This window comes from Lutra lutra, chromosome 5 (genome assembly GCF_902655055.1).
Source record: "Lutra lutra chromosome 5, mLutLut1.2, whole genome shotgun sequence".
In the NCBI taxonomy this organism is placed as follows: domain Eukaryota; kingdom Metazoa; phylum Chordata; class Mammalia; order Carnivora; family Mustelidae; genus Lutra; species Lutra lutra.
Genome location: NC_062282.1, coordinates 161,837,417 through 161,848,648, shown reverse-complemented (window position 1 = coordinate 161,848,648; position 11,232 = coordinate 161,837,417). Strand labels below are relative to the sequence as shown.

General features: G+C 36.8%; 1 pseudogene; it reads right to left on the bottom strand.

The window, feature by feature from the left end:
• Nucleotides 1-1,443: 1,443 nt before the first annotated feature.
• Nucleotides 1,444-2,938, bottom strand: LOC125101289 (olfactory receptor 11L1-like; annotated as a pseudogene).
• Between the last annotated feature and the right edge of the window lie 8,294 nt (nucleotides 2,939-11,232).

Below are 11,232 nucleotides of genomic sequence, written 5' to 3'. Positions count from 1 at the left end.
GTCATTTCCTATTTGATACCCTTTGATAATCTATCATTTGTCTCAGTGTAAAATCCAAAAACCCTTATAGGGCTTTCAATGATCTGCAGGAACAAGCTCTTGCTTTCTTTCCAAACTTGTCTCCTTCCTCCATCCCCACATTCCCAAGACTTCTTCTCCTGACATTCATGCCATGCTCCCTGTCTGGGATACCACATCCATTCTTATTCTCCTCATCTGTAAATTGTAGATTAAAGTACAATGTAAACATAGAAAGCTTTCTTAACACTCTATGTTAATTCAGACCTTACTGTTCCATGTAGATCAACCAGCTTATACTCTATTGTTTCACAGAAAACATCACAAATAAATATAAATCCATTACTCCTTGGATAAGTCATTATATATGTCTCTCCTTCAAAACTAGAGGCTCTATTCGGGCCAAATATCCCTTGGCCATTTCTTTATTTTGTGTCCCTGGGCAATCCAAACTGCAAGAAGAGAACTGGTATATAAAAAGGGCTTCAAAATATCTGTGGAATTACTGAATGAGACAGTAGGCAGGAGTAGCAGAGGTCTTCTAAACAATGGCTGAATAAAAGAAAGTTTGACTCCTTTCTTCCTGCCTTCCTCCCCACCTATCTGTTCCCTTCCCTTTCCTTCTCTTCCTTTTCTTTCATTTTCCCCTCCCCCCTTGAGCATGTTCTCTCTCTCTCTCTCTCTTATCTTTTGTCTTTCTCTCCCCTTCTCCCTTTCTCACCTTCCCTCCCCACCCATCCCCTCCCTCCACTTATGCCTCCTTCCCTTTGTCTTCCTCCTTCTCATGCTCCATTTCTTTCCTAGGATTTAATTAAACTGAAAACATTAAAATGTCTAAGTTCCTGTAGATAAACTTGGGCATTTCAAAAATTCTTTGTTTTTGTCATGAGGAGATAATTTAAGTCAACAATAATTTGTATGTCTTTTCCTTTTTTTTCATTTATTTATTCCACAGACATTCAATAGGCACAACTACCACCAGGAACTGAATCTATAACACCAGTTTCCTATTCGTTCTTCAAAGATGTATAATGTTCACCACATATACTTTGTGAACTCAGGAGAAATTCTCCTGTAAAAATCTGAAAATAATTTGTAAAATCATCACACCCTTGAATCATATGATTAGATTCTCACCAGATGATGAAACTTCCAAAGGACAAAAATACCCCTAAAGTGATGTTGTAGAGGCAATTTATCTTCTGAGGAGTTGTTGCCAAGAGGCCATGAAGAAACTCTTTCATTATGGCTTATGCAATTCAACATGGCACCAAGGATGACATCCAGGTTTGAAGGCTCTGAATCTGTTACTCATATATTCCCAAACTTGATCCATTACATGTTCTATGCTAATTTTCCTTCCCTGAGAAACAAACAAACAACAACAACAACAACAAATTCTTTTCTTTCTTTTTTTTTTTTTTTTTTCATTTCTTTTCTAACAGCCTCTTTGAATTCTTGGTTCCTCAAACTATATATAACAGGTTTCAGCAGTGGGATAACCACAGTGTAGAAGACAGAATTGATCTTGTTGATTTAAGGAGACAGATGGTAATTGGGTCGAACATACATAGAGATCATGATCCCGTAGTAGATAGTGACAACAGCCAAATGGGACCCACATGTGGAAAAGGTCTTCATCCATCCAGATGCTGAAAGGATTCTCAGTATGGTAGATACAATGAAAACATAGGACACAAGTGTAAGAAGAAAACAAATACCTTGCACTGCAACTGACAGGATGAAGATGACCATCCTGGTGAGATACACATTGGAACATGAGAGCTGCATGAGGGGAGGGAGGTCACAGAAGATATGATTGATCTGATTAGGACCACAGAAATCCAACTTGGAAATCATTAGGGAGGGTTAAAATCCTGTGCCAACACCTGTCAATCAGGAGACTGCCACCAACCTGGTGCAGATCTCAGGACTCATCAAGAAAGAGTAGTGGGGTGGGCTGCATATGGCCAGGTATCGATCACAAGCCATCATGGACAGAAGGAAGCACTCAGTAGCCCCAAAGAACACAAAGAAGTAAAGCTGTGTCATACAGGCAGGGAAGGAGATGGATTGGCTGTGAGAGAACATGTTGGCTAGGAGAAGGGGCACGGTGGTGGATGTATACCAGATCTCCAGAAAGAAAAGGTATTTGAGAAATACATACATGGATGAGTGCAGCCTCTGGTCTTGGCTCACCACTGCAACAATGACAACATTTCCTGTGACTGTGAGTAAGTAGACGAACAGGAAGATGGCAAATAACAGTGTCTGCCATCCAAGAATGTTCTGGAATCCTAGCAGCTGATATTCAGTGCACTGGACACATTGGGGAGTTTCACTGCCTGTGGAAGGAAAAACACTATAAACCAGCCATCCAAATATTTGTAGCTCTTGATGTTTAGCATCAGAGACTATTTTTAATAGATAGATCTTTGTGTATGACACTTTATAGGAAAAAATGCATACTTTCACCTTGGTTTTATAAGAAAATATTTAGATATCAGAAGCGGAAAGTGGATGTTAGATCTTGGAAAGAATGTCAGCAACTCCACTTATGTTCTCTGAAATTTAGAAGTCTCAGGTCTAAATATTTTTTTTTTTAAATCCAACTCTAATGGAATCCAAGTTTGGAAACCAAGGATAATAACAATTTAAAAAAACAGGCTTATATGAAATCAATGACTTTTCTTTTCTTACATATGGGCTTTGTCTGATAAACAGTGAGAATAGAAAATCTCCTATGACATCTTAGGGTAGTTTGTTCATTCTCCTCTCAAATTGTGGATACTTTGAGCTCTCTCCCTCTCTCTCTCCGATGCCTTGTGCTGAGCTAATTTGTACCTCCATTGACATCCTTTCTTGTCCAGTTGGATACCGTGATTTGCCACTGAGCAGGTATCCTGTATACATTCAACATATCACCTCTCTTTGTTTTTCTTTCATTTATTTTATTTTATTTTTTATATTATAAAGAATGTACCATTTGTTAATATTAACTTTTTTTTACAATTAGTCTTTTTTTTTAGTATTTCCTTTTTTAATTTTTTAAATAAACATATAATGTTTTATTAACCCCAGAGGTACAAGTCTGTGAATTGTCAGGTTTACACAATTCACAGCACTCACCATAGCACATACCCTCCCCTATGTCCATAACCCCACCATCCTCTCCTGATCCCCCTTCCCCCAGCAACCCTCAGTTTGTTTTGTGAGATTAAGAGTCTCTTAAAGTTTGTCTCCCTCCCAATCCCATCTTGTTTCATTTATTCTTTTCCTACCATCCAAGCCCCCCACATTATATCTCCACTTCCTCATATCAGGGAGATCATATGATAATTGTCTTTCTCAGATTGATTCATTTCGCTAAGCATAATGCCCTCTAGTTCCATCCATGTCATCACAAATGGCAAGATCTCATTACTTTTTTTTTTCCTCAGTTAAAATTTTCTTTTAATTTTTAAAATTTATTTTTAGCGTAACAGTATTCATTGTTTTTGCACCACACTGAGTGCTCCATCCAATACCCCAAAAAATGGGTAGAAAAAAAATGAGAGAAAAAAAATATATATGCAAATAAAGGAAGAACCTCGTCAAAAAGAACCTCAAGTATAAGATTTATATACTATCAGGACAAACACAAAAACACAGAAACACTGGCAGAAGAAAAATATGGTGGAGTGGTAATAAATTCTCAGTGTGGGCGAAGAAGGTTGTTTTGATTCTTCCTGGATGTATCTTGATATCTTTGTTAAAGGACTCAACTTTCCTAAGATAAATGGGGATTAAAAATTGGTTTCCCTATAGGGGTAGCATTGATTGGGGAAAGGGGATTACCTTGAAGTTTAACTCTATATGAATATTAGAAAATAAAAATAAAGAAGGAATAAACTAGACTAAACTAAACTAAAATTAAAAAACAATAAAAAATAGAAACGCAAAAGAAAAACACAGGTGTATGTATCAAAAAGTTCATGTTTGAAGGTTATTATGGAATGTGACGTACTATACATCTCACTGTTATGGTAAATAGGTTAAAAAGTTATCTATATAAAAAACCGAACCAGAATAGTGAGAACAAGTTAAAAATAAAGGTTGTATCTATGAAATAGTGGTGGTTGTTCTCTTGTCGCCTTTTTTTTTTTTTTCTTTCCTGGTTGGTTTTCTGGGGGAGGGATCTGCCACGTGGGTTTTCAGTCAATGATGTTCCCTGAGTTAAGTCCTCCCACCCCCCTCAGGGGGGTGGGCTCTGAGGAAACTGGATTTTTCAGGCTTTTGTTCTCTGGAGGTTTTTATGTTTGTTCACTTTTTTTTTTCCTCTCTCGCCTTGACAGCTTTTGATGGTTTTTGTAGGTTTAGAGGAAAGCAAACTGTACCCTGACCTCCCTCTCAGAGAGAAGCTTCAGTCTGGCTGCAGAGCCCAAATAAATTCCCCCTTGGCCGCTGGCAGAGCAAGTTCCGAATCATGGTCCCTGGGGATGCAGGATCTTTTGCTTGTACCCAAAACTATGGCAGAGGCGGCTGTCTGGGCAGCTCCAGACTGCCAGAGAGGTTCCAAGCAGCGATTGCACACTGAGTTTTTCCCACTGGCCCAGGCTGGGAGTGCCTGGTCTTTTTGGGTCTAAGAGTGCAGGGCTTGCATGCACCTCTCTCAGGGGAGGGTGAGGGTCGCGCACTTGTCTCAGGCTCTGGTAGATTGGCGCGGGTCTAAGAGCGCCAGGCTGGGCCTTCAGGCACCTCTCTCATGGGAGGGTGAGGGGCACATGCTTCTCAGGATCTGTTACCAAGGCTCTGCGTTCTGCAGTCTGGCGAGGCTCCCAGCCCCTCACAGGAGCCAGACCCCACGTGTTCTTGGGTGTGCTGGCGGCTCAGGGACCAAGACCTGGTTTCTCCGCCACACTCTCTCTGGCTCAGCACCAGGGGAGGTTGTCCTGGGTCCAGGGACTTAAGCCCCTGTCCCTAGCCTCCCTGATTCCCACAATATCCCCACCCCCCACGCAATGCTTTGCGCTCTTTGAGTGCTTTCAACCAGTCTCCAAGTTAATGTTGGTCCCGAGATGCTGGGCACTCTCATATTGGGATATTACTTTCCAATCGGTTGCCACTGGTGGCTCCCTCCCCCTTTTGTTTATCTTCTGATATCAGTCCAACGTTCCCACTCCGCTTTACTTGCCCACTGGCATCTTCTGTCCCTGTAGAGATCCAGACATGTATAATTCTGATCTCAGGCTGATTTCGTGGGTATTCAGAGTTCTTTGGAAGGTAATCAGCTCACTTTAGGGTACAGGTTGAAACGGCGCCTCCTCCTAGTTCCCCGCCATCTTGTCTCCTCACATTATGGTTTTGATTCATATTTCCCTGATGTTGAGTGATGTTGAGTGTTTTTTCATGTGTATGTTGGTCATTTTTATATCTTCTTTGGAGAAATTCCTCTTCATGTCTTCTGCCCATTTCTTGACTGGATTGTTTGTTTCTTGGGTGTTGAGTTTGATAAATTATTTATAGATTTTGGATACTCACTCTTTATCTGATATGTCATTTGCAAATATCTTCTCCCATTTTGTTGGTTGTCTTTTGGTTTTGTCAACTGTTTCTTTTGCTGTACAAAACCTTTTTATTTTGATGAAGTCCCAATAGTTCATTTTTGCCATTGTTTCCCTTGCCTTTGGAGATGTGTCTAGCAAAAAGTTGCTGCAGCTGAAATCAAAGACATTACTACCTCTGTTCTCCTCTAGGATTTCGATGGATTCCTATCTTACATTGGTCTTTCATCCATGTTGAATTCATTTTTGTGTATGGTGTAATAAAATGGTCCAGTTTTATTCTTCTGTATATGTCTGTTCAGTTTTCCCAACACTACTTGTTGAAGAGACTCTTTTTTCCATTGGATATCCTTTCCTGTTTTGTCAAAGATTAGTTGACCAGAGTTGAGGGTCCATTTCTAGATCCTCTATTCTATTCCATTGAACTGTTTTTGTGCCAGTACCATATTGTCTTGATGATTACAGCTTTGTAATAAAGCCTGAAGTCTGGCATAGTGATGTCTCCAGCTATTGTTTTCTTTTCAACATTCCGTTGGCTGTATGGGATCTTTTTTGCTTCCATACCAATTTTAGGATTATTTGTTCCAGCTCTGTAAAAAAAAAAAAAAAAACTGATGTTATTTTGATAAGGATTGGTGTGTTTGGCTTATTTCAATTAGCATAATAAACTCAGTCCATTAAAGTTCTTACAAATGACAAGATCTCATTCTTGTTTATGGTTGAGTAATTATCTTTCTATCTATCTACCTATCTATCTATCATCTATCTATCCATCATATATCCATCTATCATCTGTCATGTATTTATCTATCTTCTATCCATCCATCCATACATCTATATATTATTGATTTTCTATGTATTTATCTATCATTGAACAGTTAGATTGCTTCCACACCTTCCTCATTCTACATAATGCTGCAGTAAACGTGAGAGTTTATATATCTTTTCAAATTAGTGGATTCCCAGTAGTGGAATTACTGGATTATATAGTATTTTTATTTAATGTTTCTGAGGAATCTCAACATTCTTTTTCACAGTGGCTGCACCAATGTATATTCTCACCAACACTGTTTATTTATTCTTTATCTTATATTATTCATTCTGGCATGTGTGAGATGGCATCTCATTGAATTTTTGATTTGCATTTCCCTGATGATTAGTAATATTAAGTTTTTTTTGCACTGTCTGTTGGTCATTTGTATGTGCTTTTTGAAAAAAAAAAGTCAGGTTCTCTGGCCACTTTTAATGAGATTTTTATTTTTTTTTTGGTGTTGAGTTCTATACATTTTATTTATTTTATTTTTAAAAAAAATTTATTTATTTATTTGACAGACAGAGATCACTAGTAGGCAGAGAGGCATGCAGAGAGATGGAGGGGGACCAGGCTCCTTGCTGAGCAGAAAGCCCGATGTGGGGCTCCATCCAGGACCCTGGGATCATGACCTGATTTGAAGGCAGAGGCTTTCACCCACTGAGGCAGCCAGGTGTCCCATGAGTTCTATACATTTTAATATACATGTATATATGCACATAATATAAATTATATATTAATTAATTATATGTTATATATAATCATTATATATAATACATGTACATATATATATTTATATTTAAGATTCCATTCATTTATTTAACAGATAGATAAAGAGAACCAAGGAGAAAAAGCAGAAGGAATGACAAAGGGAGAAGGATAAGCAGGCTTCCTGTGGGGCTTGATCCCAGGACCCTGAGGTCATGACCTGAGCCAACAGAAGATGCTTAACCAACTGAAACACCCACGTATCCCTAAAATATATTTTGTATGTTAACCCCTTCTTATATGTTTTGCATATATCTTCTTCCATTCACTAGGTTGCCTTTGGTTTGGGGATATTTTTTACTGTTTTTTTGTTGTTCATTTTATTCAGGTAAAATTAATGTGCAATGTTATTTTAGTTTAAAGTGTACAATATAATGATTCACCAATTATATACATTTCTCAGGGCTCATTAAGATAAGTTTACTCTTAATCTTATTTATTCGCTTCAGTCTTTTGATTTTATTGATTTCCTTTGGTGTGCAAATCTTATTTGTCATAATCCCAATAGTTTATGTTTGCTTTTGTTTCCTTTGAGTAGGAAGACATATATAGAAAATTGTTGTTAAGGCAAATCTCTAGGATATTCCTGTCCATTTTTTTTTTAAAGAGATTTTATAGTTTCAGATCATATGTTCATATTTTCAATTTATTTTTGGGTCTATTTTTTTGTATAGTGTAAGAAAGTGTTGCGGAAATAACTTTTGGAAATAACTGTGAAGTTTTCCCAACACTGCTTATTAAAGACACAGTTTTTTCCCCATTGTATAGTTTCACCTTCTTTGCTGTAGACTAATTGAACTTATCAGTGTCTCTCTATTTCTGAGATCTTTATCTGGTTACATTCTGTACATCTATTTTTATGTCATTACCATACTGTTTTTATTATAATAACTTTGTAGTATATCTTGAAATCTGGGATTATTATACTTCCATCTGTTTTTGTTTTTCTCAAGCTTGTTTTACCATTTGAGGTCTTCTGTGGCTTCAATTATTTATTCTTGTGCTCTGAAAACTCTATTTCTCTTTTGACAGTAATTGAATCTATAGATTGCTTGGGGTCATATGAACAGTTAGACAATATCAATTTTTCCAATTCATTAGTGTGGTCTATCTTTGCACTGTTTGTATCATCTTTAATTTATTTCATTAAACTTTTACAGTTTTCAGATTACAGGTCTATCACTTCCTAGGTTAAGCTACTTTCCAAGTATTTTATTTTTCTCAAGCAATTATAAATTGAATATAAACCATTAAATTCCTTTTCTATTACTTTATTTTCAGTTTAAATTAGTGTAAAATATTTTTTGTATATTAATTTTTATCCTGTGACTATTGGGTTTCTTTGTTAGTTCTAATAGTTTTTTGTTGGAGTCTTTAAAGTTTACATCTATAGTATCCTATCATCTACAAATACTGACAATTTTATATCTTCCTTACCAATTTGACTGCCTTCTTTTTCTTGTCAGATTGCTGCAGCTATAAATTCCAGCATTATGTTGAATAAAAGTGATGAGAGTAAAATCATCATCTTGTACCTGATCTTAGAAGAAAGCTTTTAGCTTTTACCCATTGAGTATGATGTTAGTGATGGGCTTATCATATATGGCCTTATTATGTAAATTATGTATCCTGTAAATTTACTTTTTTGAGAGTATATATCATGAAAAAGTGTTCAATTCTATCAAATTAAGTTTCTGCATCTACTGAAGTAATCATTTTTATTGTGTTATGTTAGTCACCATAAAATACATCATTAGTTTTTGATGCAGTGTTCCAAGATTCATTGTTAATGCACCATACCCAGTGCTCCATGCAACATGTGCCCTCCTTAATACCTACCATCAGCCACATCCATCCCCTTTATCCCTCCCCTCTCAAACACTCTGTTTCTTGAAGTCCACAGTCTCTCATGTTTCATCTCCCCTTCTGATTTCCACCAATTCACTTTCCCTCTCCTTCTCCTAATGTCCTCCATGTTATTCCCTATGTTCCACAAGTAAGTGAAATCATATGATAATTGACTTTCTCTGCTTGATTTTTTTTACTCAGCATAATCTCCTCCAGTCCCATCCATATTGATACAAAAGTTGGATATTCATCTTTTCTGGTGGCTGAGTAATAGTCCATTGTATATATGAATCATATCTTCTTTATTCATTCATCTGTTGAAGGGTGTCTAAGCTTTTTCCAAAGTTAGGCTATTATGGACATTGCTGCTATGAACATCAGGGCATATGGCCCTTCTTTTCATTACATCTGTATGTTGGGGGTAAATACCCAATAGTGCAATTACCAGGTCATAGGGTAGATCCATTTTTAATTTTTTGAGGAATCTCCACACTATTTTCCAAAGTGGCTGCACCAACTTGTATTCCCACCAAGAGTGTAAGGGAGTTCCCCTTTCTCCATATCCTCTCCAACATTTGTTGTTTCCTGCCTTGTTAATCTTTGCCATTCTAACTGTTGTAAGGTGGTATTTCAACGTGGTTTTGATTTGAATTTCCCTGATGGCTAATGATGATGAACATTTTTTCAAGTGTCTGCTAGCCATTTGTATGCCTTCATTGGAGAAGTGTCTGTTCATGCCTTCTGCCCATTTTTTGACATGATTACCTGATTTTTGGATGTTGAGTTTGAGTTCTTTATAGATCTTGGATATCAGCCCTTTGTCTATAGTGTCATTTGCAAATATCTCCTCCCATTCCATGGGTTGCCTCTTTGTTTTGTTGACTGTTTCCTTTGCTGTGCAGAATATTTTTTAAAACTTAATTTAATTTTTTCAATGATCCAAGATTCATTGTTTACACACCATACCCAGCCATGCCATGCATGTCCTCCTTAATACCAACCATCAGGCTCACCTAACCCTCCCAATCCCCTCTCCTCCAAAATCCTCAGTTTGTTTCTCAAAGTCCACAGTCTCTCATGGTTCATCTCTCCCTCCAACTTCCCCTTATTCTCTTTTCATTTCCTTCTTCTAATGTTCTCCATGGTATTCCTTATGCTCCACAAGTAAGTGAAACCATATGATAATTGACTGTCTCTGCTTCACTTATTTCATTAAGCATAATCTCCTCTAGTCCCACCCATGTTGATACAAAAGTTGAGTATTCATCCTTTCTGATGGAGGCATAATATTTCATTGTATATATGGACCATATCTTCTTTATCCATTTGTTTGTTGAAGGGCGTCTTGGCTCTTTCCAGTTTGGCGATTGTGACAATAGCTGCTATGAAAATTGGTGTACAGATGGGCCTTCTTTTCACTATGTCTGTATCTTTGGGGTAGATACCCCATACTGCAATTGCCGGGTCATAGGGTTGCTCTATTATTAATTTTTTGAAGAATTTCCACACTATTCTGTTGATAATTTAGGTTCTATTTCATGTATTTCTGCACTAATCTTTATTATCTATTTCTTTCCACAGGTTTGGGCTCTTTTTTTTTCTATTTCTATTTCCTTTATGTTTAGGTTAGGTAATTTATTTGAGATTTTTCTTATTTCTTGAGGTTGACCTGTATTGCTATAAACTTCCATCTTAGAACATCTATTGATGCATCCCAAAAACTTAGGATTATTGTGCTTCATTTTTATTTGTCTTCATATATTTGTTGATTTCCTCTTTGATTTCTTTTTTTAACCATTCAGCATTTAGAGGGATGTTATTTACCCTACATGTATGTACGGTCTTTCAAGATATTTTCTTACGTTTTAGTTTTAGTTTTGTAGTGTTGTGGTTGGAAAAGATGCATGATATGATTTCAAACTTTTTTTTTTAGTTTGTTGAAATTTTAAAAATTATTATTATTTATTGTGTTATGTTTGTCACCATACAGTACATCATCAGTTTTTGATATAGTGTTCAATTATTCATTAGTTGTGTATAACACCCAGCACTCATCACATCATGTGCCCCCCCCTTAATGTCCATCATCCAGTTGATACTTGTTTTGTGGCCTAACATTTGATCTATTCTGGAGACTGTTCCATGAACACTTGAAATAATGTGGATCCTGTTTTTAGGATAAAATGTTCTGAATATATCTATTAGATTTATCTACTCTAATCTGTTACTCAAAGCCACATTGTC